A 666-nucleotide genomic window follows, 5' to 3' on the forward strand; every position below is an offset into this window, starting at 1 on the left:
CTGCTTGGTCATCTTGGCTTTGCTCCACTGGCTCAGAGTTCACATGATCATCTGCACCATACAGAAACACTTGATAGTTGCTCTTCCCACACCAGCACTCTGCTCTTCTCGCTCCCAGACATCCATCCAGAGCTCCCCACCTAGGCAGAAACCAGATCAGGCACTGAGAGCCCACCTGAGCACTTCTCAGGGGTCAGATAAGGAGACTGGGGCTCACATGCTGTGAAATCCTAACCCCGACTTGGCCATGAGGTCCTTGCATGGCCTTAGACACTTCTTGGCTTGAAAGCCTCTGTTCTGTCTGTGAGAAGAGCTGATCCTTATTACCAGGCAGCTGTGGCATTTGGATTAGTTACATGCAGAGCGCTGAGGCAATGAACAACGCACAGCACCACTCTCTCAACACTGTCATTTGAGGGAAACCACATAAAACACAAACACTGACGGTGCGCATGTTTGCAGAGAGGCTTCTCCAGCTGTCTTCTGCTGATGAAATGGGTCATGCTGCCCATTCCACTCCAGGCAGTTCTCACTGATCCTCCACAGTCCCACTACCTGCTGAACCACTGCTACCTCCTTAATTACTGAGCCCAGTTAAATCCCAACCTCAGATTCAAAGGGGATGGGAAAACCAATGTAGAAATGAGCACTGGAGACACAGACATG

Source organism: Aquila chrysaetos, chromosome 10, assembly GCF_900496995.4.
Source record: "Aquila chrysaetos chrysaetos chromosome 10, bAquChr1.4, whole genome shotgun sequence".
Classification (NCBI taxonomy): domain Eukaryota; kingdom Metazoa; phylum Chordata; class Aves; order Accipitriformes; family Accipitridae; genus Aquila; species Aquila chrysaetos.